This window comes from Ursus arctos, unplaced genomic scaffold (genome assembly GCF_023065955.2).
Source record: "Ursus arctos isolate Adak ecotype North America unplaced genomic scaffold, UrsArc2.0 scaffold_4, whole genome shotgun sequence".
Lineage (NCBI taxonomy): Eukaryota > Metazoa > Chordata > Mammalia > Carnivora > Ursidae > Ursus > Ursus arctos.
The window spans coordinates 68,058,641-68,086,624 of record NW_026623056.1 but is presented as its reverse complement, the minus strand read 5'-3'; the positions used below and the strand labels follow the sequence as shown (position 1 = coordinate 68,086,624).

General features: G+C 39.8%; 1 protein-coding gene across 2 annotated transcripts in view; it reads left to right on the top strand.

The window, feature by feature from the left end:
- Nucleotides 1–15,766: 15,766 nt before the first annotated feature.
- Nucleotides 15,767–27,984, top strand: part of NRIP1 (nuclear receptor interacting protein 1) — a 94,938-nt gene continuing 82,720 nt past the window's right edge. Inside the window, exon 1 of one of the 2 annotated variants that reach the window (XM_026485967.4) lies at nt 15,767–15,853. The gene's annotated coding sequence lies outside the window, so the exon portion shown is untranslated. Of the gene's footprint in view, nt 15,854–17,159; nt 26,144–27,984 lie in introns of those variants that run through there. The other variant, XM_057306858.1, reaches the window with a different exon arrangement.

Genomic DNA, 27,984 nt, shown 5'->3' with positions numbered 1-27,984 from the left:
TTCCTGGGAATACTTGGCCAAGAAAAGAGAAATAGTCTCTTAAAATTAACTTGTGTGTAGGAATCATCTCTGACATTTTAATCATCTGACACCCAACTGCTCCATTTTCTGACCTTTGACTAAGAAGATCTTTGGGAAACTTTGTTTCTGACATCAGCGTTTGAGATGAGAGAGGATGAATCCAGAGAAATGATTCTAGGTGACGCCTTTATAATAAAAGAGAATGTGTCCTGAAATTACATGCTATTATCAAAAACTTAATTCTAAGTGGTAGCAATGACGGGGGTGGCCACCTGGAGATGTATTCCAGCATCTGAGTCGGCTCCTGATGGACCTGAGGCTCCTCAGACAGACTTCTCCTCTGCTTGCCCTTCCGTGACCTCTCCTCTGCTCTGCAGCTCCTGCCACGCAAGCCTGCTGGCAACTTCTCCTTTGCTGCAGGCCCTGCCACTTCTGCCACACGTTCTGTCATCTCCATTGAACACCCTCCAGCGCGGCCTCCACGGGCACCACCCCTAGCTGCTCCCAATCTGACAGGCCCCTGCCTTCCAGAAGCTCACAGTCTAACAGGGTGGAGGGCATTTGAAAATTCGACCATATTCAAGCCTCAACAAGCTAAGTCCTAACAACGAAGTTTAAGAAACATCATAAAGAAAGGAAAGTTCTATGAAGAGAGTGGTATTTGAGCTGACTCTGTCTTTTGATGGACAAAAAAATAAAAGGAAGACCAACTCAGGCTACGGTAATGGCATGAGCTTCTAAAAAGGTCATCACTTTGCTGTTCTTTTAATAGTACAAAAACCCAAAACCAATGAAGGCTTTCAACACAATGATCTAATCACTTATATCTTCTGGAAGGGCAGATTTAGGTCAGTTTTTCCAAGTACACATGTATGAATGATGCTTCTGGTTTTGCAGGGTGCCAGAAGAAACAGAAAGGGAGCTTTTTTTGTTTTGCTTTTGTCCACTAGACTCATGCCTGATAATGTACTGCAAGTGCTAGATGTTCACACGAAGTCCATTGTAATGCGTGTATATACGTGTACACACACAGGCACATATGTACATACATATATAAAATGTAAAATAACTTAGAAACAAAAACCATTTTGAATTCTAAAGCAATTAGTCTAATATCTATGAGAGAATAGTAAATAATGGGCGCCTGAGTGGCTCAGTTGGTTAAGCATCTGCCTTCGGCTCGGGTCATGATCTCAGGGGCCTGGGATTGAGCCCCACATTGTGCTTCCTGCTCAGTGGGGAGTCTGCTTCTCCCTCTACCCTTCCCCTTTGTTTGTGATCTCTTTCTCACCCTCTCAAACAAGTAAATAAAATCTTTTTAAAAATAAGCTAAATAAAATAAATTTAAAAAAAGAGTAACTAGGGATAGTATAGGGTATTATTATTTTCTACTAGTATTAATTACTGGTTTTATTTTGTTTCACATGCCAGAAGTCTTGTAATTACCATAGGCTAACTCAAAAAGCATATGCAGAGTATGTGAACGTTAATTACCAACTCTTTTTGTGATGACTTGATTAATATCGCTAATCCTCATTACTCACCTGAGCCTTAGAGTCATGATGCCTTTGATCCATAAGATATACAGAAACAGGATATGACTAAATGAGACAGTTCAGGCTCACGGTATTTAGATATGTCAATGAAAAACCTTTAATGCCATCACAATACTGTTTCTTATCTCTCTTCACCAGAGTAGAACACAATAGAGCGTGAGAAATGCATATGCCCAGGTTTTAACAAAGAGCCCATTACCATATTAGACTTAGCTGTGCTCAGTTAACTCTGCAGGATCAAAATAGAGGCAAATGATCCAATGAGTGCACTTTATTGCCAAATGTTGTCCAAATTAAATAGATTATTTTAGCAAATGTTTCATTAGTGTTTGACTTAACAGACAAACCACTATTTTCCCTCTGAGCATGTTTTAATCAAAATGGAGAAGCCAGCAGATGCTGTTTGATAGTTTTCAAACCTATACCAAAATTTCTCCCACCATCAAATTCATTTCAAGTTTCTTTAAAGGTGATATTAAGAATGCTTATGCCCAAATTATATAGCTCAGTTCACTTCAGAGCTTTCTCGCTATTTTATGTCAATTCTCTTCCACACATCATTCAAACAGGATTAAATTATATATGCTTTACACATACAATGTATTGAAGTAGTGACAGTCAGCCTAGCTTCCTGAAAAGATTAATTAAGTGCATCAGCTCTTTCCTGGATAAAAAGAACCTATAAATTTGGTTCTTTGATGCAGGATTGAGCTACTCCCCCACAAAATGAACTGGAAAAAAGTGTTGATCACAGGTAAGGCCATCCTAAAATTAGAACGTCTCATTCACATTACATAATTGAGGAAATTTGAAAAAGCCTGACTAGCAAAAAACCAACTCCTTCATTGGCCTATGGAGTATCTCAAATTCCCACTCTTCAGTTCACTCCTTGTGAATTTTCTAAGACCTCTTCCAAGGAGTCCAACACAATAATTTGTCAATTTATTAGCAGGGACTAGCATATCTGAGCCACCAATATATCTGTGTCTCTGGAAGAAGGCAGATTTTTAGGAGAATGAATTAAAAAAAAGATTTTAGTATTTGATCAAGAAATGAAACACTTGTAGCAAAGCTTTTCTTTTAACACCTGAAATGTTGCTTAAAATGAAAATGACTGTATGTTTTGTATAAATTCAATACCACATGAAATAAGGTCCTAGTATGGTCAATTGGTAGCAGAAACTGGATTTAAAGACAAAATGCGAAAAGATTTTGAGAACTATCTGACAGCTGGTTTCTCCCCCTGAAAATTGAGAAAAAATATCTTATTTGATTTTGAAGAATAGAAAATCTTGAAACATCAGTATTTTCTAAAATCATAATTTGTGAATTGTTGGATTAAATTTTTTGATAGTCGAGGTAAGTGATAAGTGGGAGGTTGAGAATCACAGTATAGATCTATGAATACCCAAGAGGCACAATGAAAAGTAGCATAAATTGGTGGAAGGAAATGTGGGTTATGAATAAAATATCCCAATTCTACCAGACATAGTAGCAACTTCACGTCTTATGAGCTTTGGGGGACATCCAGGACTTGCTTGTAAAATAAGAATCAATGTCTACCTGACTTACATTACTATAACAAGGTTCAAGAGTCACAATGTATGCAATAACACTTCAGGAGCCAACAAGTAATATCGTATGTCTTTGATTCTATGTCGTATATCATCTATTCATCATTTGGTGTGTTAACATCTCTGAAATGGCGATGTTCTAACATCTCTGAAATGGCGATGTTCTTACACTCAGTGTCCATGGGTGTCATCTGCCACGGCAACTGCATCAAAACATGCTAACGGAAGGTCAGCAGCTTGGAAGAAAAAGTCCCAGAGATAATCATAGAGCACTCGTTTAAGAAATGCTACACAGCAAATGCTTCTTGATGGGCCAGAAGATGAAGTTGTGTTTCAAAAAACAAAGCAGAGACATCAATGATTGAGTCAAAAAGTGCTCCTTGGGAGATAGACTCAATGTGAAAACATTTTAGGAATACCTTAAAGAATGTATTTCACTTATGTTGTCCTTTGACTTGTACGTAAGAGTGATAAAAGATTTTAAAAATCTATGTATGTTTAAAAGGTTTCTACAATAAGGGTAAAACTAAAATTCTATGTGATGAAGAAGCACCCTGTCATTATTTGATTGAAGTTTTCTTTCTTAACAGTACATGAAGCAACTGACGGTGCGTTAGAAAGAAACTTGGTACAGAAATACACGGTGTAACTATGAAGTTGTACTAAGTGAGATGGAGAAAAGGCAGGTACCGGCACCAAAAGTAAGGTTGGCACATTTCGTAACTTTGTTTGAGGAAGAGATCAGGGAAATAACAACAACCAGTACTACAGAGAGACCTGTAAAGTTCTGACGTGCATGCAAGCCATCTGGGTATTAGAAAAGCAAATTTTACCCCATGGGAGGAATCTGAATCCGTTTGCAATTGATAAAATACCATTCTAGTCCTATATGTTAACACACTGACAATCAATGAAACCTGCTGGAAGGGTAATAACGTCTGCAACGTTTATTATCTGCAAACGTGTTTTAATGACAGGATGTTATAGTAAGTAGTTTTATAAAAGCTGATTGGTGATGGCCATAAGAAAAACATCACGTTGGTAAATTCATCATTTATGATATGGTTCAATAATCTCTTCCTCAAAGGAAGAAACCCTTCCTTGAACTCCCAAAATACAAACCAATGACTCCTTCTCCAATAACACCCACCCATCTTAATCACATCTTTATTAAGGAACATACCAAACTAAATATTAGCTGTCTCCTCAAATGGGTACCACAAAACAGGTAACCACAGTTGTGTTCATTTGGTATCAAGAGAACTTGATATTGTGTACTGCAGGGTACTTAGTAGGCAATCAATACATAATTGGTGAAAGAATGAATATGTTTAATGTCTTTTGTATATAAGATTCACAGGCATTAATTTGTAGGCAGACAGTTTGTAAATAAGATTAATGATGCTGTTGCAATATTACAAGTCTTAATTCATGTGGTATAAAAGATAATGACTGTACTACATATATTAGTTTATTGATCTACTGTACCCATCTTACCCTTCTAGTTTTACTTGCCCTATTCACAGGCTTGGGAATGTCAGTTCCTTGTATTAACTTTCCCTCACCTCCATTCATGGCTACAGCTGATTAGACCAGGGGTGGTTACTTGCCCATAAGAGTAGTCCATTGTCTGGCTGATAGTCAATCAAACTTCCTCTTTGGAGAGGTGGACCAACAGACGTCAGAACAAGTGGAGAATGAAGACATAGTATTGGTGGAGCACCAGGATGAAGTTCTATGGTCTTCTGAGGGCTAGTGGGACAGCATTTCTTAGATTCCTTAGAAGTTCCTTTCTTTTCAAGTTAATTGGTATGTTTCTCTTCCTTAAAACCAAAGACACCCTATCCAAGTGCAAGTATATTTTTTGTATTCCATCAAGATCAAGATCTAGTATACTGGTTAACACTGGTTGACAAACTTTCCAAGAGCTAGAATACAATGAAATATAATTAATGCAAAATGTACCCCAACTTAATGATCCTTGGATGAATTATTTTTTATTTTACTATCTGAAATATTTTGTATACCTCGGAAAGTTTGGGTCTTGCTCCCTACCAGAAATAACCCTTAGGCCATACTATGGAATGACACACTAAATACCACTCTAACTTCTTTCTAGCACGCTTTCTTGGTTACTAGAGACTAGAAAGCTGAATGTTACATACATTTCTCAGACTCAGGTGAAGCTAGAGTTTCACATGTGACCTGATTTCACCAACCGGATGCACCTATATGAGACATGGGAGGTGGATATAAACATGGTAAGTAGAATGTATAGGGCTGTTTTGGCGATTAAGGTGGCTGAGTGTTTAATTCTTCCAAAGAGCTGCAATGGAGGTTTTAATACTTAGTCTGTATCTTCATTAGTTCTAAGTGGCAGATGGTGGATGGAATTTCTACTTGGCTGTTCCCATTATGCAGCTGGACACTTCTGCTATCTATCATCGAAGCCTGGTTCCTGGATCCAAGCCTGATTCCTGGGTCCCAGCAGAATTTTGTAAAACTGTCTATTATTTTACATTATAATAAACTCTTTTGCTGCTTAAGCTAGCAAGAGTTAATTTTGTTTTCTGAAACCAAGAACCATGGCCTATGTAATAATTGGTACCAGAAATGAGATGCTAGAAAGTACAAATAACACTGATTTTGAAGCAGTAAGATAGTGAGGGGTGAGGGTCTAATTTTAATGCGGTAGCCAAATATTTGCTTAACCTGTCACTTGTTTACCTTAAGAATCGGGCTATTTGCTGACTGAGGCTATAATGTTAAAAGAAATAGCAAAGCAAATTTATAGTGTTGGTAGGTGGTAGTTCATTTTTGCTATTTTTAGCAAAATCTAATGCATTACGGGAACTCAGACTAGACCCAAACCTTCTTGAAGCAGAGGTGGAAGGAAGCAAAGATTTACTAAGAGAGGTATTCCCTGCCTTTGCATGCTAATGACACTGATGCAGAGCCCCGTGATTTGGGCCATATAGTGTTGAAAAAGTCATCTGCCTCTGTACCTGAACTTGAAGAAGTTTTAAGCTGTGGCCATGAAACTACAGTCCTAGCAAGAGGTAAGACCCTTGCTTTGTCATAAAGCAGTGGTGATATTGCTGGCAGGTGATGAATTGTATTGCTTCCCCAACTAAGCCTATTATTTCAGATGCTCTCAAGGTAACCACCATTAATTTAAGGGCCAAAGGGATGGGCAGAGTACAGAGCCTAGTAAATAAAAGAGGAGAATCTACAGGCTGAAAAACCATGTCTAGGCAAGACCTTTGGCTATGGTAGTTTATACATAGAACAGAATGGAAATAAGTCAAGTCTGTTAAATGTTTGAAGGAATTATCTTCCCAAAGAAACCCCAGCTTGGTCTACAATAGTCTGTGGTCGTTAGAACTTTAGAACACTCTCTATGCCCCAGTGTTTGAAAGTCCACGCGGTCTCCAAACAGGGCATCCTCCCCTGTGCCCATCTCGTATGTATTTGTTGAGGAAAATTGACAAGAAGGAACCTCCCAGGGGCAGATCCAGGAGCAGCAGAAGACAAAACATGTAGGAAAACATTCAAGAGAAAGAACCAGGAGCTGTCAGGTTGGTCAACCAAGGAACTCACCCAGAAATCTTAGGCAGTAGATTTGAGGAAGTCACAGAAAAAGACTTGAGTCTGGATCCCTGGGAGAGGCAGTGAGACTGCTGTACATATGAAAACAAAGGTGTACGTGTTGGTTTGGAAAACCAAAGAGGCAGACCATGACAGAAAATGCTAACAGCCTGCTGTATTGGTTTTAAACTATGTCCACAAATTATTTGATACCCTTCTCTTCAAGATGACTTTCCTTTTAAGAGTGGAATTAATTTAGTGACTTACGTCTAATTAATAGAATAAAGTGAAAATACTCCTGTGAATTAGGCGACCAGGTCACAAAGGACGTTGTGACTTCATCATTGCTTTCTCTCGGATAGCTCCATCTGGGGGAGTTAGCAGCCACATCGTCAGGATACCCAAGCTCGTGTAGCAAGGACCCGAGGTCTCCTGCCAACAGCCATGTGAGGAACTGAGGCTTCCTGCCAAAAGCCTGGAGAAGGAGCCTTCTTGAAATTGGATACTCCAGCTCCAGGCAAGCCTTCAGATGATTGCAGACCCTGCCAATATCCTGATTGCAGCCACACGAGAAACTTTGTATCAAAATAATCCAGCTAAGCTATTCCTGAATTTTATACCTGCCAGAAACTATGAGACAGTAGTGTTTCTTGTTTTAAGCTACTAATTTTTGTGGCGGTTTGTTAGGCAGCATGAGATAACTAATACACCTACTCAATATGGAGTCTCATCTTCTTAGAAATAAAGCCTTGATTTTATCTGCATATTGTTCCTAGCTAAAATACGACATACCCCACACTCTCTCTGGATACATCCAATGAAATGTTAGTAGGACTTATTGGATGGTCCTTTCAGGAAAGCTCGTTAAAAGGGTGGTAGGTCACCCACATTCTTTCTGCCAGAAATGCTAACTTGATAACTGGAGCTGCAGCAGCCAATTAACATCATGAGGCAATCTTCAGGGTGAGAGCCAAGAAAGAGCTGAAGGTAACAGAATAGAAGTAATCTGGGTGCTTAAAGATGATGGCATCATCAAACCAGCCCCAGAAATGCATTTGTGGATTTTTTTTACATTGGAAAAAAATCAAATTCTGTCTTGGTTCAGTTGCTGTTAGTTCTTACCTCTATTACTAGCAACCAAATGTAGTTACTAGATGATGAAACTCAGAATTAGATTTCTTGGATATGACTGTTAGGGAAATATAATACAGTGAACTAACTACTTAACAGGAGTAATCATTTAGTTTTGTAGGAATAATTATTACTATAAATTACTGAGTTATGTGTATCATATAAGCCAGTTTTGTGGGACATGAGAAGTATATGCAGTTTATCCAGGATTCTCTTCCTAAGTCACCTCCAGAATTCCACATTGGCATTGCTGTAAGACCACACACACACACACACACACACACACACACACACACACTAAGTATATACACACTAAATTATTGACACTTGTGCTGTCCTGATTAAACCGTCCTTTGGTACCGTGTCATTTAAGAATTGTAAAACAGCCAAAGTTAATTTCCAATGTGTAGTTCTTTGGTTTTATAGATATATATATATATATATTATTTTGCTGATTTCTGACATATCATATCAAGCAAAAATAATTTTGAGTTGTAACATTTTTTAAACATTTACAGACTTTATTTTCTGATACATGTCAAAGTTTAGTTTTATTTTTATTTATTTTATTTTATTTTATTTTTTTTTTTTTAAGATTTTATTTATTTATTCGACAGAGATAGAGACAGCCAGCGAGAGAGGGAACACAAGCAGGGGGAGTGGGAGAGGAAGAAGCAGGCTCATAGCGGAGGAGCCTGATGTGGGGCCCGATCCCACAACGCCGGGATCACGCCCTGAGCCGAAGGCAGACGCTTAACCGCTGTGCCACCCAGGCGCCCCATTTGTTTTATTTTTAAAATGAGAAGACAGAAAGATTCTTTCATGTTTATTTTGTTTTTTAAATATATGATAGCTTTATTTAAATGTAATTTACATACCATACAACTCACCTATTTAAAGTGTATAATTCAATGATTTTTGGAATATCCAGAGTTGTGCAAACATCACCACAATCAATTTTAGAACACTTCTCTCGCTACAGAAAGAAATCCTATACCCATTAGCAGTCAATCCCCATTTCTTCCCAAACCCTTCCTCCGCCCTAGGTAATCACTATTCTGCTCTCTGTCTCTATAGATGTGTGTATTATGGACATTTCATGTAAATGTAATTATACAATATGTGGTCTTTCATGACCAACTTCTTTAACTCAGCGTAATCTTTTCAAGTTCATTCATATTGTAGCATCAGTTTATTCCCTTTTTATTGCTCAGTAGTATTTCATTGTAAGGATAGACCACATTTCCCTATTCATTCATCAGTTGATGAATATTTAGGTTTGTTTCTCTTTTTGATGTTATGAAGAGTACCAGTGTGAACATTTATACGTACAAGTTCTTCTGTGGAGAAAGAGTTTTCATTTCTCTAGGATATACACTTAGGGTGGAATTGATGGGGTCATATAGTAACTATATTTAACCTTTTGAGGAACTGCCAGACTCTCTTTCAAAGTAGCCACAACACTTTAGATTTTCGCCAGCCATGTATGAGGGTTCCAATTACTCTACGACCTTCCCAACACTTGCTTCTATCTGTTTTGCTTGTTTCATTTGTTTGTAGACATTCCTAGCAAGTGTGAAGTGGTAAAACATTGTAGTTTGGATTTGCATTTCCCTGGTGACTAGTAACAAGGAGCATCTTTCCATGTGCTTAACTTATATCTTTGGAGAAATGTCTATTTAGAGACTTTGCTCATTTTAAAATATTGAATATTAGTCTTTTTATTATTGAGTTGTAAGAGTCATACATTCTAGACCCAAGTCTCTTATCAGATACATGATTTGCAAATTTTTTCTCTCATTCTGTGAGTTGTCATTTCTTTTTTTTTTGGATAGTGTCCATTGAAGTGCCAAAGATTTTAATTTTATATAAGTCCAATACACCTACTTTCTCTTTTGTCACTTGTGCTTTGGTACCACATCTAAGAAGGCTTTGCTAAACTAAGATCATGAAGATTTATTGCTATATTTCCTCCTATGAGTTTTATAGCTTAGTTTTTACAGTTAGGTCTAAGATTCGTTTTTGTATATGGTATACATTTTTGTATATGGTATAAAGAAGAGGTCAAATTTCATTCTCTTCCATAAATACCTAGTTGACCCAGCATCATTTATTGAAAAGACTACTCTTTCCTCATTGACTTTTGTGAAATCTTAGGGGTATATATGTATGTGTGTGTGTGTGTATACATGTGTGTATGCATGTGTGTGTGTGTGTGTGTGTGCCTGTTTGAGGGTAAAAGCAATTTTAGTTAAGTTTTGTGAAATGATAAGCAATATAAGAAGTTTATGTTTCTTAAACTAAACAAATGTAAAACAGATATGTCAGAGTCTGTGTCTATTTCTTTTGAGGGTCAAACGAATGGCCAGCAGACGTTTCTAACTTTGTAGCTTTCTTCTCTATAGAACCCTGAATAATTTGGGAAAACAGATATATACTTTCCTTTAGGTGAAGGTTATCTGAAGAAGATCTCTAAAAATTAATAGGATCATGTTTTACTCAATTGATTTATTATATGGATGTATGTTTGTGAAATCCCAAAATTTGGCATTCATTTACAACAGGACTGCTTAATAAGATCTAAATAACCTATTTCCTGTTTTTTCTTTTTTTTTTAAGTAGGCTCCACACTCAGGGTGGAGCCCAACTCGGGGCTTGAACTCATGACCCTGAGATCAAGACCTGAGATGAGATGGAGAGTCAGATGCTTAACCAACCGAGCCACCCAGCTGCCTCTAAATAACCCATTTCTACATAAAAGGATAGGATTCCACATAATGCTTTCAACCATTCAGACATACTAAACTGACACATCATCAAAACTGACATGTTTTCTTTAGCTTCATTGGGACTTTTGGGGTTTTTGGACCCCTTAATTCTACCAGAGATTTTCTTGTTTTGGGAATGAGAAGGATTCATCCACATTTACACTTTTCTGAAGTATCTGCCTTTTTCTCACACGTTTTCAGCTGCTTGTACACAATCATTTTCATTTTTTTTTTTTAAGATCCAGTTTTTTGGGATTCATTTTAGTGTAGAAATTGAGTGCCCTGGTTTTGGCAGTCCTTGGCATTCGAGCCCCACCAAAAGTAAAAAGGCTCTAATCTCATCACGGAAAACTTCACAAAACCTGCAGACAGGGTGTCGGAACATCTTCATCTTAGCTCTTTAGACCGCTCTCGGTACCCAGGGCCCTGCCGCACATCCTTACCACCGCCGCTTCGGGCAGGTAACTGCTTCAAACAGAGGCTGGGCTGGATTTTATAGTCTACAAGTCACTAACTGGGCGTGGAAGAAGCGAAAAGCAAAACCTGGACTTCTACAGAAGATACTGGAGAGTAACCAGCAGAGAGGTAACTCTGTGTTCTAGGGAAGACTTCTTCAAAGCTTACTCAACCCCCAATTGATGGTGTTTTATTTCTGCCATAAAGCCAGTTTACGTTTACAGTCCACCACCAGAGTTAATAGAAATAGCAGTCGTTGTAACTAGTGTATGGTTAATGAAGACACAGTACATAAAATGTCAACTTTGCGGATTTTCTAATTGGCATAAAAGCCTAGATACAAGGAAGTGGTTTTTATAGCACAGTATAGTTAAACACCAGTAATCAACACAAATAAAATCTTAGCTTTAATAAGATGTAGATTTTCATCCTGAGAGATTTCTTTTAACCGTATTGTGAAATATTGCGTGTGTCCTCGAGAGCTGCTGCTGTCAGGGCAGCAGCCGTTGGCCACGTGTGGCTATCGAACAGCTGAGTGTTACTAGCTCAAACTGAGATGTCCGTTGGATTTTGAAAATGTAGTGTGAATAACAGAACGAAAAATACCTAATAAATAATTTGTATGTTGTGCATACATTAAAATAATATTTTAATATGTTGGGTTAAGTATATTGTTAAAATTACTTTCACCTGTTTCTTTGTATTTTTTAAATGTGGCTACTAGAAAACTTAAAAGTACCTAAGTAGCTCATGTTTGTGGCTCACTTTATATTTTTATAGGAGGCTGAGGGGACTGTAACAGTGTAGCTACACTGCAGTCCCATCAGGAAATATTTTTGTCCGTTGTCATAGTTCCTTAGTCACTAATTCACAGTGTATAACGTAGATTCAATACTTCTCAATGTATATTTTTGTTTTCTTATAACTCTCCACTGTCAGTCTTTTTCCTTTCCTGAGAATCCCTTTCTTACTTTGCCTACCTGGCAAACTCTTACCTTTTAATAGTTTGCTGGAGCATTATTTTCTCAGAAAAATTTCCCCTAAACTCCCTCATCCCACACCATGTAGAGTTCAACACTGTCCACTGGGCCATGACAGAATCTTGCCCAATATCTACTGAATGCTGTTTGTTGGGCACAGGGATAGGTGGTGGAGAGATCCAAATGTGAACCAGGGGGATGCGGACCCTGCCTCTGCCGGTAGTGCTTGCATTTAGAGTGGGATACAGTCACAAAATGGTGTGAAAAGATGCTGTAACAGCAGGGCTTCAGGGAGCACATCATAAACATACCTTTCCCAGACTACTTCTTTGTGATGGATAATTATATTGAGCCTGAACTATGAATGTCTGAGGCCGTAGGAACCTGGGTTTATAAAAATACTTTTGTGTTTAAGTATATAAACTGAAGGGCATCTTTTTCACATCACAGTTGGTTAAAAGGAGAGTTGTCTTCAAAACACAAATTACGGAATAGGCATTCTTATATTACATATATGCCCAGCATCACTGCAGTGACTCTCCTAGCAGGAAACTTAGGTATTGATTTTTCAAAAACAAAGAACAACAACAAAGGAGACCCCCGCAATTAGCACGATTAAGTAAAAATGAATTCCACAAAAGGTGCGCAATTTACCTTCACTAATGTACTATTAAAAAGAGCTCAGGATTTCAGTGACTGGACTTTTGTGGGGTTGAGAAGATAGATTAATGAGAAGTGAGCAGCTTTGTTAAGTCATCTAACAAATGGCTGTAGACTTTTTAACACTAGCATTGGAGGGCAGGACCAATACTCTGCTGGTTGGGTCAATTGTGTAACCTCACTTATTAAAAGGCTGTTTATCTACAAGTCTCAATGATCCAAAACCCAGTTAAGGAGCAAAAACAATGCTTTCAAAGCACCATTTGAGTGGTCTGAATAGCTGTCCCAAAGTGTATATATTGAGGTTCATGTGTCTTACTCCTCAGTGAGCACATCAGTTTCTTACATAGCATCTATTTAGTTTTACTGTACTGAATTGTGACAAGTGGGGTTATCTAGATTCCCAGTCTGCACCAGACTAGAAGCTGCCAATCAGAAGAGGAGGAAAATATTAGAGGTAGGCATGCTGTGGCAACAGAGAATAAGGAAAACAGACTGTCAGTGAAGGGGAAGAGAGAAACTACAAAAGGCAGAAATAATCACTAAGTCATAGCATCCTAGAGCCCTTCAGTGCAGGACACTGATAGCTTATATACCTCCTGGGAGCATCTCTTCACACCTAGGAAGAAGCCTGATACAGAAGAGAAACTTGATGTATTTGCTGAATCCACTACAACCTACCACAATAAACATTTTTAATAAAATTAACCCTGAATTTTCAAGAAAAAGCCACATGAAGTCCAATAAACTGCTTATGAAGCAAATAATTTATAACCCATTTTAGAAAATCTTTGTATAACACTTAACAGTTGCTGTTTTCTTTTCTTTCTTTTTTTTTTTAAATAAGTTCAACTTTTAAAGGGCCAGATTCCGATTCTGCTGATCATCACTTAATGGGAACAGTTTGCTTTGCATCAATCCTGGATAAATGATGTACTATAGAACAGCAGACTTTACTAAGTTGCCTTGAGCAGATTTCAGACTGTGGTATACACACACAATAACCCATCATATGAAGTTTAAACATATGAAGTTTAAAATAAGATGGCAACAGATTGCACAGTTGAATCACTAAGGTGATGTAAAATAATTGTTCTGAAATGCACCATCACCGTGAAGCAAACTATTCCTACAATGTGCCCAGCACTGTGCTAGGAGGTGGGTTTACTAAGTATATCAAGCACTGCTATCACTTTTAAGATCTGAAGGTATTACAGAACTTTCATTCATATTTTTAAAGGTTAAATGAAATTTTAAATGTACAATACAGTCATTACGTAACAGGCATAGAACACTGTTTCATGACTAGGATAGTGGTTTTTTTGGTTTTTGTTTAAGTGCGCCAGCAACTCTATTTTCAAATGTTACAGAATTCTTAAGGATATGAAAACCTATATATAAGAATGGAGTGCCTCATCCACTCGTTTGTTTTGTGTAATAAGTGTTTTAACACAGGCATGCCATTTTTGAGTTAAGGGTGAGGCTAAGCTGTACTTCAGCGTTTTTGTATCAAGCAAAAAACAATTTCAGCAGCGGTGCTCATTTCCCCTGGTAATTTTTTTCATGGCGAGTTACTAAATGCTAGATGCTAGAGTCAAAAAGAAACCTGACATCTGGGGAGGTGTTGAAGGGGTGTTAATAGTTGTAGTTAGATGTTTGGAGGAGCACTGAGGAGAAGATTTTTTAAAACAGCAAATGCAAGGGGGGGATTATGATTATGGTTTCTTAGGACTCTCTCCCCTCTCCACTTTCTCTCGCCACCAATCCATATTACCCGCCCCCCCCCCCGCCCCAGTTTAGAGGCGGGTTCAGCGAGATTAAGCTGCAGGAAACCGAGAGGCTCCACAGCGCTGCCGCCCCGGCCTCGTGATGTAATTGTTATTTCTTATTCGGAGACTGAACCGAGGAGAGCTGCCGAAGAAGTGGCAGCCCTGTTCTTTTTGCCTTGTCTGCTAGGGTCAAATTCTTCCCGGGATGATGTAGATTCGCTGACAGACTCCGCCGGAGACTTCGCAGTGACAAAGCAGCTGAAGATAAACCCTGCTCCTGGGTCCTACGTCTGGCCAAGGAGCTGAACGGGGCACTCCTCAGGTCCTCTCCCCAGTTTTCTCTGGAGTCACTCCACATTTATTCCTGGACGCCCACTACGTGCTAAGGCGTGGGGTCAAAGTGACCTGGAGTTAGTGCCCGTGCCCCCCCAAGATTAAAGCAGGACACACAGATTACAAGGTGGTGGAAGCTGGGGGTGGGTGAGAAGGAGCCGAGGGAACGCGTGTCGTGGGGTGAAATGGGAGGGGGACGCCAAGGCGCCAGCACCCCGGCGGGACCTGAGCGTCCCGGCCCCCAGGCTGTGTCCCAAACGCGAGCCTTCGGCCTCTGGGTAAAGAGAACAAGCCCCCGGGCCCGGGAGGAGCTGTCCAGGCGCCTGCGGCGGTCAGGGACGGCTGGACAGAGCCGGGAGCCGAGGGGGCCGGCTCGGGCGCGTTGAGCACCCACCTCTCCCGGCCACCGCGGTCCTCCCGCCGCCTTTGGGCCCTGCAGCCCCCGCCCGGCCATCCGGAGGGCGGGCAAGGAGGAAAACAACAAAACGGGAGCGGGGGGGGGGGGGGGGCTCCTCGGCTCCCGAGAGCTGCGGGGACCCTAGCGGCTTCCTCCTGCCCCGGTGACAATGGGAGGGAGGGGAAAAAAAGGGTTAAGAAACTTGGCTGAAGAGCTGAATGGCGTGGAGCGGCGAGGGGAGGGACTGGGCCGCGGCGGACTAGGCGGCGGAGGGAGGAGCGCGGCTGCGGGCGGGCGGCGAGCGAGGCGCTCAAAGTCAGCCTCGCAGACATTGCAGCAGAGCCCCGAACTCAGGAGGCGGCGGCGGCGGCGGCGGCGGTGGAGGAGGAGGAGGAGGAGGAGGAGGAGGAGGCGGCGGCGGCCGAGGCGGAGGGACGACCCGGCCCCAAGTCCTCCCGCCCGCGCACGCCCGCCGGTGGCCCCGCGGCCGCCACTGCGCTTGGCAGCGCTGCTGATCTGAGGGAAGAGCTCGCCGGGGCGCCGGGGGAGGACGGGGCGGCGGGGAGCCTTCGTGGAGTGAGCCTGACGGAGCCCGAGGCTCGGAGCCGCGGCGGCCTCGGGTGAGTGGCGGCCGCGGCCGGGGGCTCCAGGAGCGGCCGCGGGCGCCGCCGGAAACGGCCCGGGAACGCGGCCCGTGGCGGCGGTGGCGTTGGCGGGCAGGGCCGCGGGGGCGTCGGGGCGGCGGGGACCGCGCGGCCGCAGGCGGGAGCGAACGCGGACGGCGGGGTGGGCTCGGCGGCGGGGAGGAATCGTTTCCGGGGATATTCCGCCCCTTCTGCCGGGTCCGAATCTTCCCGGGAACTCGGGGGGCCCAGGCAGCCGGGCCGGCAAGTTGTGGAGTTGGCCCCGGGCTCACCGGCCGGTCCATGGCAGTCCGGGGCCGAGGGGCAGCCGCCGTGCGTCCCCCGAGGCGGACCGGGCACGGGTGGCCCGGCCCGAGTCGCGCCCCGCTCGGCTGCCCCCTCGGGGGCGAGACGCGCGGCTCTCGGTCCTGCTGCCCGGGGCGACCTGGGCGGCGCCGGGCGCTGCTACCCGCCTCTCGCCTGGTGCTTCCCTGCTCAGTGCTCGCCGGATTCCGGGTCCAGAAAAGTGATCAGGAAAGGGGACAGCTCTCCGGGCCCCCACCAGATCCCCAGGCCTGGCCGGTCGGTCCTTGTCCTCCCCTCGCACCCCCCCCCTTCCCCGAGGGCGAGGCTCTTTGGACCCGAGGCCTCAACCATCACTTTACCTCTGAGCCAAAAGCGGGGCTTACATTTGGGGTGAGCCCTGTGGAGGTCCTGGGAGGCTGCTTCTCTCTCCTCTTTTATCTGTGTCCTCCTTACTACTAGTGAATATCGTTTTATGAACGGTTTCCCTGGAAATAGTCTACAAACCCTCCCATCCTTTCCAAAGTAGTTTCCAAATTTTAACCAGGAGTTGGTGTTCAGTCCGAAGGAACAAAGGAATCCACTGTGTCTCATAGGCGAACAAGCTGGGAGTCTGTGACACATGTTGATCTCTGAGGCATTGCAGGCGGTTCTACCTTCTATCTCATTAGTGACTTAATGGATTTCTGAAGATAGTAAAAGAACAGAATGATAAGTACTTTTGCGTTAAATTTCTTAATAGGACATTTTATTTTGGACAAAAATTAAGACGTTCAGTAGCTACAAGGACTTTTCACTCAGTCGGTGGAACTAAGTTGGAGTTTGTCTCCGGTAATGTAAATGATTAAATTGTGAGATTGTGCGGGGGTGAAAAACTCTCTTTGGAGGAAGAAAGACTGTATAGGTGTCCGAAGTAAAAATGGTGTTGGGTTATATACGATGAATGCTCTTTACATTGCGGGGGGGGGGGGGGGGCGTGGGATTTGTGAAGCAGAGGGCTTTGGTAATTCATTCTTTAAAGTTATGAATTGCATTGAACCTGCTTATTAGTGAATCATAGGTTTAGCAAGTGGGTGCATCTTCCCGATGGATTATTCAGTGTTTAATCACCAGTTTGCCACCTTCGTGGAAGGGACACTGACATAAATGGACTTTTTAAACAAATAGAGTGCTTCAGTTGCCTGGCACCTAAGTGGGTTGCTGCCTGGAATATGTTGAAATGTATTTCAACTTAGAAATAAGTTGGTTTGGTTTTGCCCAGCGGTTTGGTAATGTCGATTGGGTTTAGCTGCTTCAGAGAGTGAGGCTTCATCACCAGTAGTAACTTTTCTCTGTCTGGAGTTAGTTCCTACAGACAAAGAGGAAGAATCAGTCAATGGAACAGCTAGTCCTCTGCGCACTGTGGGATTGTTCCTCTAGTCCGCTTCATTCACTGGTGGGGAAACACCTCTTTCCATACTTATCCCTCAAAGTGCCCTAAGAGTAAATACATATTTAAAAAAAAAAAAAAAGAGGGCTGCTCATTGTTCGTTTTACTCAAGCGAGGTCTCTACAGTGCTTTTGCAGCAATTGAAAACCTGGTTCAATATCTGTGGGAAAACTTGACCTAGGTCCATTTCCTCAGTGTATCTCCAAAACTCCGTAGAACTTGGATTTTACTAATTTAAATACCCTAAAAGATTGTAAGTTTGTCATAAAGAAGTGTCTGTAAAAAAGGCTAAAGGCTCTTCTGACTCTTGCAGTTTTAAGAGCAAAACATCATGATAAAAAATAACCTATACCACCACCTAGAGTCTGTTTGTTAGTTTATTGCTCCTGAAGTTTGCTTAAATTGACATGTCTCTTGTGGTTCCAGTGTAGCCAAAAAATGATTAAGAAGTGCTAGCTTACAAAAGGCCATCCAAGAGAACAATCATTTGTGTAAAAAAAAGCAAGTACCGATTGAAATTATCCACGCTCCCTTTAGAAATGAAAATTATGACATAGCAAGTTGAGTGGCTATTCTCCAAAAGATATTAATTCAAAAGAATTTAAAACAGGGAATTTTCAGTTTGTGCTCCAAGGTAGCTCTCTGATTGCTTCAAGACTTTTCTGCGTTGTTAACCAGAGATTCAAGAAATCTTACAGGTTAAACGTCATTAGGACTTTCTGAGGTCCATTTCGAACAGAAGCAATGGTTAAAGTGTAAAGGAGCGTTAAAACTCCAGAAATTCTGGAGAGTCAGAAGGTAGGAGAGAGTGTAGGCAAAGTAGACTTAGGGTTCAGAGATGTGAACAGTAAATCAGTGTGAAATAAAGTGGTAATCTGTCTTGCTGGTAGTTTATACATGGTAAAGCAATCTGTTAAATGGGAGACCTGGGGATGGCAGCTTTAGTGCCATGTGGCTTATCACATTGTCTGGAGGAAGTAACGTTCCTTCTTTAAATGGTGTAACCTGAGAGAAAGATGGCCTCCAAGATCTTTAATTAAGTACCAGTTGAACAGAGAGAACTAGAGCACTGTATTAATTCTGTCAAACATCACTATTTTAGAACATTGAGGACAACTAAAAATGAATTAACTCATATCTGAAAGCAGAGTTTTATGGAAGGTGACAGATGAGGCAAAATATGTCAATCTAATGGAACAAGTAGGGAGATAAGAAGATATGTCATCCTTGGCTCTAGAAAGATGAGAGGGAAGAAGGTTATTATTAATTGTACAGATTTCATTGCAAACCAATACTAGGTGGCAATAATACAGAAGGTAATTTTAAATCAGAGTGGCTTAGGATATATGATGTTAAAGGGATGAGGCTTTTAATTTTAAGACTTGCAGATTGTAAGAAACTTGAAAGCTCGTATTTTAAGTGTTGTCTTGGAAAAGCGATACTAGTTTTGTGTATCAGGTGAAAAGATAATTCTGCCAAAAATAAGTTCGGAACGTCTGATTTTCATCAAGAAAGTATTGTTCAGCTTAAATGGTGATAGGATCAGTTTTGCTTTCAAACTTTAGATTGCCGGATACAGTTTTTAGAGTGTAGGTTAATAGAGAAGAAGAATTCTAGTTTATCTGTCAGTGCTACATCTCCAGCTGTACTGCTCTCTCCTCTTTCACCCCCTTTTCTAAAATAAATAGCTTCTGCGTTTTGGGATGTGTTGTTTCATGAAAATAACCTTCATTTGTAGCTTCCCTTCTTGGCTGTGGTGGGGTGCAGTTTCTTTACTCGTGTGCTTTTTCCATGTGCCCCTTCACATGGCTAATACACCATCTGAGTGCATTTTGTTTAGTTTTAATACTGACTTACTGTTTTGTGGGTGAAGACTGAGGAAAGAAGCATTTGATCTTTTAACAAAGCCCCTGTACCCATGTCTTCCAATTGAGGAAATATTTTTATGAAAAGTGTGTCGATTACCAGAAAGCACGTTGATTACTATTGAAAAGTCAAACATTCTCAACCGAATAGGGCAGAGGGAGGGACTTCAGGATAATAGGCTTGAATCTGTGAATTGAATTGTTCAAGATGTATTTCCTTAAGTTGCTGTCTGGGAGGTTAATGAGCAAACTCATTCTGTAGTATTTAGATACCAAAACAATTGCAAAACTATAACCGCAGGATGGTCACTAAGACTTGAGAAGGTAAAAATCAGGAGTGTCAGATGATGAAGCAGGCCAGTGGAATGGAACTGAGGATTATGTCCAGAGGTTGGAATGAACAAAAAGTAAATGGAGGAGAGAGATCTTGTTTCCGTATCCTGTTTGCATCTGATGCTGAAGCAGGGACATGAATTGCTGATGGTAATGGATTCCCTTTTATGAGGGCAGCAATATTATATAAATAGTGGTTGTTTGGACGGGGAAAAATGACAAATTCCCCATTTGTGCCCGTGCACACTTTGCTTTTGAATGTCTCTTAAATGTATCTGAGGGGGAAGATCAAAACTGCATACCAGAATAGAAGCAGCAGTTATAGTTTGTTTGGAAGAAAATGAATTCACATTAGATCACCTTTTCTTTATTCTTTAAAATATCTTGTGTTTTCTAAGGGTCTTACTGAACATGGAAAACAGTGCTGAGGTTTGGATGGTGAACTAGAGACCTCTTCCATAGGATTGCTGATAAAGATAACTTGATGTAAATAGCTACAGAAAGATCCTTTAAGCACATTATCAAGGGCAGGGGAAAACTGCAACTAAGAGACATCTGAAGTCTTATCAGGGTTTCTTCACAAACTATGGTATAAATGTCCATCTGTTGTTTTTTTGTTCCTTGAAATTTAACATTCAATTTGATGGATATTGCAAAGTTAGGATTCTAAAAATTAGATGTCATTAAGAACAGATCTCTCCTTTCACTTTACTACAGTTATGAAGGGCAGTTTTAATTTTTCTTGATAAATACAGCTATTGAGATAGTGTTATACTGACTGTTGTCACTGTAATAGTACATACTCTGCATTATGAACCTTGAAATTCAAATGGATTCCTGCACTATCTTGCAAATATTACAAATAAAGCATTACAAACCTTGTGGTGTTTTAGGGTATCAGTACACCTGAAACAAGGTAATTTTTTTTAAGTTCATAGAACATTGAGAAGAACAAGAAAGAGGGAAACATGATACATTTTACCACTGTATTAGCATTTTGTTAAAATTAATACCTTAAACCATGCTAGGGATAACATTTGGCCTAGAACTCTAGGAACAATATAATGAGAAGTAGATTTAAAGAATTTATTAGGAGACTGGCAACTCAAAAATGTAGTTAGGAAAAAAAGGACTACTATACTGTATTTACTAAGTAGTATTAAGATTTTTTTTTTAATGTCTTTACCAGATTTTAAGATAGATTGTTCTTGAAGATAATGTTACAGATAATTACCTGATTTGGATAATTCATCTGATTTGTTTTTTTGGTTGAAATAAATTTAAGGATAACTCCAGAATATGATGAAACTTTGGATAGGAGGTTGCTTGTGACATCTATCCATCCATCCATCCTTCTTCCCTCCTTTCCTTCCTCTCTCTTTCCCTCTTCCCCTCCCTACCTTTCTCCCTCCACTTACATCTTTCCCTCCCTCCCTTCCATCTTTCCTTTCTCTTTTAATAAATAGGACTAGGGGGAAAAAGGCGTTTTGTTTGTTAAGAAAGTTGGAAATAGAATTGCTTCTCTGACTGGGTTAATAGTTGTGTTTGAAATTCAAAGCTATCATGGTTCGCTCTCCCCAGGAAATTTTTTGACTTGCTCTACCTCAGGGAATAAAAGCTCTAACCCATCTTGCCTCTTTAACTTGGTGTCATTTAGCAAAAATGTCTTTAAGGATGAAAGGAAGAGACCCTTATTTGCTTTAAATTCCAGGTCACTCTGTGACTAAGCCTAGTGTTTCAAGAAATATTAAACTAGAAGTCTGCTGGGAACTTGAGTCATCAGCTTAAGATACCACGAGGACCCGGACAACTCTTACTGACCTGTTGTGGTGTTGATTCAGAGCTTTAGTGGAATGGAGTCTCTTGCCCTTGGACTTTTCTAATGAAGAGAGTCTTTTTTCAGTTACATGTTAAATGATGGGGTTACTCCTTATTTTCAAATCTGTAGTTTGCTAATGAATTGAGGACAAATCAGGAACTAAGGAGTTAGGAGCTTCTGTTGTTATTGGGGTGCTTGATTTTACCTTGACCAGCTATGTGAGGACACTGGGTAAAAAGTCAGGGGATTAGCTTTAGATCGGTAAGAGGAAAGCTTAAGTCACCTAGTGGCTACACTAGCTTCTCCTTGTAGTTATGTGCTTTTAATTGTTGAATTTGCCCATACTGTATATACCATGTGAACATCTTAAATATGTTACTGCATTTTAAAAAGTCAGATGATAATTTAGCATTGTAATAGTTAGGAAATTATGTTTATAATGCAGTCTTAAAATGAGAATAGTAGTATAACTGTGTTGATTTAATGACTTAATGTAGATAAGAGGGCTGACATGTGACAGAACATAATCAAAATTTGAGAATTAGAAGTTCGAGATAAAAAAAAGGGTTTTCTCTCTTGAGGAATCTCTCCAGAATTTGAGAGATAGGAAATCTTTAAGGGATTGTAACTGGTCTTTGAAAAGCATACTGTCTTAGTTGTTTTTTTTTTTTTTTTTTGATTCTTGAATTTATGAATTTAGAGTTCTCTACAACAGAGGGGTGGATGTATACGCTAGAAAAGGAACAAATTAAGGGAAGGAGGGAGGATAGAAGAAGGTGAAGAACACCAAGCAAAAGTACTAGAAAACGTGTGAAACCCTCCCAAATAGGATATAATAAGAAACATCCTCAAAATGAATTGATCACAGTTTCAGTTTTTTCCTGTAAAAGGAGTATTTGCACAATGGGTCATGTAGGCTCAAGTTTGATTTTTGAAAAACAGATTTTTACATATTTCTTTTGTTATCCCACATCTACTTTTCTAGCTTAGGATCTGCTGCTAAAACAATGTCTGATACAGATAATGGGAAAGTCCTTTTATCTCCATGGGTAACATCGGTAGACGGTAGAACAAGGGGGTTCGTTTGATTTCTAGTTTTGGAATTCTGATTCTATATATCGATGTGTGCTGTTGTCAGTAAACAGTAAAGATTTCAAATCTGTGGTTTTAAAAGGAGTAGACATGACCAGATATAAACTTGAAATATCAAAAAGCTGCCTTTTTTTTTTTTTTTTTTTTTTGCGTTTTCCTTTTTTATTGGGAGAAAGATCAAGAAAAGGAAGAGGATTGGGGGCACCTGCTTTGTGCCAGGCATTGAGCTGGCTGCTTTACGGTTTCCGTGTGGCATATAGCTATCATTTTCTCTATTTACAGATAAAGAAACCTAGTCTAAGAAATTCTTGAGGTCACACAGCTAATTTCATTGAGAATAATTTGCTTTTTCATGAGACTATGCTATCTTTTTAAGAGGAAGCCAGTCTCTATTTGATTTTTAGAAAGTTATCAAAAATCCTGCTCCCAGACTTGAGAGCCACAGAACTCAAGCAGCACATCCAGCCCACCCAGCCTGGTTTCTCAAAGACCAGTCCCAGGAGGAAGGCCCTCTGTTTCCAGTTGATAATTCTGCAGGAGTTGATGTTAATTCTCAAGAGAACTGATGCTCCATTCCTGTGCTAACCTGAGAAATGCGGACACCAAGGACAACTCTGCAAGCTCCTTTCCCTTCTCAGATGCTAACCCCTGTGAACCATTCCACAGAATTATTGTAGTGTTCTTTGAGGCAGAGAAAGCAACTGTGTTTCTTGATATAATTCATTAAAGTACCTTGTCATGGTCTTAATCCAGGTATTCCCAAGGCTAATTATGTTTATCTACTTCAAGGGGCAGTTGCCGCAAATTCAGACCCATAGCTCTTCCTGGTTGAAAAGTTAAAATTCTGCACTGTAACGGTTCTTGACATGAATTTTGTTCTATTGCCCTATCTTCACCCACAATAATTTTATTTTAAAGACTATGTTATGCTAATAAACTAGGCTCTTTGATACAAAGAGGGAATTAATAATGTGTTTGTGAATTTATCAGAAGGAAGCAGAAATAGAAAGATGAGTATTTGGCTTCATTTTGGGAGTAGACTATGGTCAGGAAAGAGATTTTTGAGTTAGGGAGGTTTGTGGCATATAGTATATTCTTAAGTGTACATCAGACATGCTCTTTTATTGTTGAGGCCATGAGAAATGTAGCTATAAACCTCTCTTACCTCTTTTTTCTTACCTCATTTAAAATTTATGGAATTTTGAACCCAAAAGAAACAAGCCGACTGGTTTCCTCTACATTAAAAGGTACAGTCAAATTAAAACTACATTGGAGATACAAGGATGAGTAATAAGGCTCATATACATAATATTTTCTGGTGTGCTTTGGATTTTGAATTGCCAAGTAAATGTTGGATAAACAAAAGGGTTTCTATAAAAGCCGCGAAGGAATGTTTTACCATGATGTTTTATTAAGAGAATATATTGTATCTGGCCAAGTAAGAGAGAAACTGTGTAAGTGAACTATCTGGGTGGGGGTGGGGGACTTTCTAGAGTTCAGATATGTGCTTATATTATTTCCCTAACCCATCCATGCCTTTTTAAAAATTTTCATTGAAATAGACTGAATCTCCGTGAGGCCAGGGATTGAAGATAGAAATTTTGTATTCACCATCTGGTTCTTTCCCAATATCCAGATGTTTGCTGTTGTTGAGGCAAAACTCAAAGCAATGCATTGTTTACTTTGTTAGTAAAACATTGCTCTTGCCTATCCTAGTAATCCTTGACTGACCTGACTCAATTTTCCTTTTCCTTTTTTCTTTTTTTGCTTCAGCGTTCACAAGTTGAAGTAATTTCATAGAATCCTTAGATGTTCAGATTGGAAGGGAATTTGATAAAAGGAAGCTCCGGGTTTAAGTGTATTTATCCCAGAGGTATCTTGTCTTCCCCATTTTCAAACAAGTTGGTTTATAGAAGCATCTTGCTTAATGGAAGAGCACATAGGATAGGTAGTTGGTATGAACTATAAATCAAACGGTGACAAATGCTACCATTTAGCACTTCTACAACTTTTTCTTTTGATCCTCCTTTCTCTTTTTTTATTTCGTCTTTTCCCTGTTTTCCCCTTTGTTTTCTCAGTTTCTCAGTTGTCTTTTTTTTCCCCCCTCTATCGCCAGGGTATACGTGTGATGCAACGGGGTAAATTACTTGCTTATCGTCCAGCATTAGTGCCACTGTTGTTAATGTTGTGATGAGCACCGGGTGATGTATGGAAGTGTTGAATCACTACATTGTACACCTGAAACTAATATTACACTGTATGTTGACTAACTGGAATTTAAATAAAAACTTGAAAAAAATAAAATGAAATTTCCAAGACATTTGTTTGCATTTTACAGAGGAGGAAATTGAACCCCTGAGAATTTAAGTAAATTTTAAAACTCATACAGCTAGCAGTTAGGTAAACCCAGGATAAGAAATCAAGTCTTAATTTATTTCACACTTTGTTTTATTAAGGCAGTCTCCAAGAGGCTACGTACCAGGTGTTAAGAAATAGTTATTAACCTTTGGTGATGGATCCAGCAATAAAGTTCAAGCTGACCTTATGATAACCAGAAACACGGTCTTGAGAAGTGGAGTGAGGCAGCGCCAACTACATCCCCCTTGTTTTTGTAGCCTGTTTTCTTCTCCTGCCACTGAAATACAGTCTTCGGAACAGTCTTATGATTCATGTATTCTAGTACTTGGAATGTACTTTCTAGGCTGAGAATTTAAAAACAAGTTTTACGGTACAGGTGCACATCTATTCACGCAGCAGCTTTGTTCCTACGTGTTATATACATTTCGAGTTCTACTTAAAAAGCAGTAGGGAAACTTCTATTTGTAGAAGTTTCTACCGGTAGAAACCAGGTACCTTTAGTTGACCAGTGGGATCAAAATACTCGCAAGTCAGCTCTAGTTATGACTGCAGGGGAATGTTCTAAAATCATTAGTGCAGGTAGTTGGGTCTGTCCGTTCAATTGGGAATACAACGTAAAGATTACGGCCCCCGTTTCCGGATTCTCCTGTGAAAAGGTAACAAGATGAGAGGGCGCTGTGTGGACTGGTGGTGATCATGCCCTGAACCAAGCGCATCTGGATCCACCCCTCTAGAATGAGAGCGAGAGAAGAAAGCTAATGGTAGCCCTTTATATGGGCCACAGACCACCTTTTGACCGTGGTGAAGCAAATTGGGAAGGAGTGTTCTCACTCCTGGGACAGTGGGCAGGACGGCGTAGAGGCTCGCTGCAGTCCCCAAGCCTCCAATAAGATCAGATTTGTCTCTCACAGTTCTCTGTACTCCTGATCGCAATAGTCACACTTGTTTAATGTTTGTGTTTCTCAGTAGACCGTAAGCTGCGTGAATGGGAGCTTTTCATGAGTGTACTGTTGGTACTGTAGCTGCCTGGCGCGTAGAAGGCTGTTACAAACATTTGTTGGAATGAACCGTACCAATCCCAATTATTGGTAAGATCTGGCCTTTTGGGGTCAGGAATGGAGTCTTTATGTATTTATATGTCACAGCTGCTAATTATTATGTGTAGCTAATTCGTAGTAGCTGCTGTTCTGTTGTTTTTTCTTTAGATTTTTTAAATTAGGACTTCTAAAAGGGATAATATTTCTTCCTTAAAATTTATCATCATCTTTCTAGGCATATTAATTATGAAGGAAAAAGTGAAACTATTGGTGACATTATAATTACTTAGCACTTAAAATTGTTTTGTAATGCTGGGTTTCTTCAAAAATACACAAACAATATATTAGAAAACACATTTAGCAAAACCTTTGGGGGCAACATTTAAATATTTTTTAAGGAAACAAAATTTTTATAGAGCCTTATAGAGAGTCTCCTTAGGTTCACTTGTGAAGCTAAGAAAACTTAGCTTATGGTAGTGGTAAAAAACACCAGCTTGACACATTTAATCACATTGGATTTGACTGGTTGGGAAGATGGAGGCATTTTGAAATCTAGATATGAGTTAATTTTGGTGTCCAGTAACCTAAAAGTTTGAGGCCATCAAGAATGACTTGATTCAAACCCTACTAAGTTATAGGACTTAGGTAATATATGAAGCCCCTTTGTTATTATTATTTTTCTAACTAGTAATTTCTCTTCTCTGGAGGTGCATTTCCTGTTAGAACACTGGTATGTTCAACTAGATTAATAATGCTAAGGTAGGAAAGATTTATTTTAAAATGGAGCTCAGAAATTTCTAAACTAGCAATTTTCAAATGCTAAAGGAAATGTATACATTATCTGGGATATATATTTACAACATGGAGCTTTCACAAATGCTCTTAAAATAACTTTAACCCAGTTTCTTGCTTTGTGAAGACAAAGTGTTTTACTAAACTTCATGCATGCTTGGAAGTGGGTATCTTTTGTAAACATAAAGAACATCTCCTCTCATGGCTCATCTATATTTTTTTATCTCACATGCTTATAATTTATAGCAAGAAAGATATACAAGCCAATGGACTATTGTCTAAAGTAAAAGGGTAGAAAAATTAGCACACTTACTAATTATGTGATATGTTCTTTTTGCTTTCATCATTGTTTATCCTGATTAGCTGAATTGTCTTTGCCTTTCATTGTTCGTTAATGTCAGTCTGTTAGAGAATGCACGAGTTCTGTACCTTAGTAGGAATTTTCCAAAGCCGGATTTCTCAGCAGAGACCCAATCTTAATTTCTATATTCATGAACTGACTCTTGTAACTAAGACATCATGTCTCGTTTAAATTAACAGCATTTTCCTTTGCAGTAAAAAAGGTGAATAAGATTCTGAATCATTATTTTGCTGGTAATTGTCCCTGCTACAAATACTTGTTTTAGTTGACTACTCATCCATCCACATATTTTACATTTTATACATCCTTGTATATATTCCTTCTGATAATGCCAAGCGACACACCTTTGAAGGTGTCATTCTAATAGCGTGGACACATTTACTTTGAGTTTTAAACTCTGATACCATGTTTTCTTACCCCTTAAAACATAATAAATTCCATTATTAGATTTATTTATCATTTTACTACAACTCTAAATGATCTTTCTTTTAAAATTTATTTTGCATTCCAATTAATGGCATATTCCTTTCACCTGTAAGGTTCCGGTAAAATGACAGCATTGATTAATACTGAAAAGAGGTAAAGTGGGCTCTGGGCAGTCAACAATAAGGATAAAATTAAAATCTGACTTTTAATCTTTTAAAAATCTAAAAATATGCATTTTCTCTTAAGAATCACAGATGGAAATCCAAAATTTGTTATGTTATTGATCTTTAAATTGTTCTTATGTGTTATAGTG